The following is a 1,329-nucleotide window of genomic DNA, read 5'->3' on the forward strand; positions in this document are numbered from 1 at the left end:
GGGTCTCCACGTGGACTGTAGACTGGAGGTCAGGGACAAAGCCAGGCTATCTCAGGCCCCAGGGACGGCCACATGGCCAGTGCTCACTCGGTCCCCTGCGTTCCCCAGCAAGGCCAATGTCACGTCGCTGACTTGTCACGATTCCTGAAGAGGTGCAGGGATGCCCCAAATGACCCATGAGGAAGGGGGGCTCAGACAGGCTCCGCGAGGTGTCCTGGGCCGGGTCACGCTCACGCTCAGCCACAGCCACGCTCCTCACACAGCGCCTCCTGCAGAACCAACTCAGACCGAGGAACGCCATGTCTTTGGGGAGATCGTTTTGCTGACTAAACACTGGGGCAAATACCTCCACACAATCCCAGAAACAGCAAGCACCAGGCAAAACCTTGAGCACCAAAAAAAACTCCCCATCACCTAGACTTCTGATTGGCTAAGCTGCCAAGCAGACATAACATGGTTCAATGCTCCCCTACATCTCTGGCTAGTTCCTTGAAGAGCAGTCCATTCGGTGCCACCTGGTCCTCTGGGCCATCACCAAGCCCAAGCGCCGTGGGGCATGTACGAGGCACCACGTTTAAGCCGAACATAAACTGGTAAGCTAAAGCCAGAGCAGAAAGCATCCCAGAATGCCCAAGAGAGTGATTCAACTTGCTATTTCGAGAAAACTTCAAGTCTCTGCCCAAACGGTGTCAAGGCCAGACCCCGCCGCCGTCAAACGTACCAGAACGTCTGCTCTTCTCCGGCCTTGGACAGAAAGGGCACGCACAGGGAGGATCAAATTCGTTATCTTTAAAGTGCACCCAGGTTCTCGCCAACGGCCCTACTGTCTTCCGCCTTGAACCCTAAGGGTCCTGGACCCTGTGCGGTTCACAGGGTCGCCCTACACACACGAAACGCGTTAGAAATTACGGCAGATGGGAGCAGAACAGTGACACGCGGCAGCCGGGGGGGAAACTAACAATTAACGCAGGCCACGCGGCACTCGAAAACGTCTGCGGCCGCCCTAATAAAACGAGGCGCATCTGACTGAATCCAGGGTGCGCCAGGGTCACTCGACACGCGGCCGGCGCCCGTGCGTCCCTGCAGTGTCCGAAGCCGCGCTCACACCCTCGGCCCGGCCCACCCGCCACAGAGCAGCTCGGCAGCCGCACGGCCGGCTTGGGAAACAGCTGCGTTGGGACGGCGCGGGCGGGCGAGGGCGACAAGACAGGGACAGAAACAGGCTTAAACCCTCACGGCTCCCTGCCCGGTGGGAGGAAAACCGCGAGACGTCGCGTGCGGGTTTCAACCGAACGGCCCTCGGGGGTCCGCGCGGCCCGGCCCGGCCCG

Source organism: Pteropus vampyrus, unplaced genomic scaffold (genome assembly GCF_000151845.1).
Source record: "Pteropus vampyrus isolate Shadow unplaced genomic scaffold, Pvam_2.0 Scaffold343, whole genome shotgun sequence".
NCBI lineage: Eukaryota > Metazoa > Chordata > Mammalia > Chiroptera > Pteropodidae > Pteropus > Pteropus vampyrus.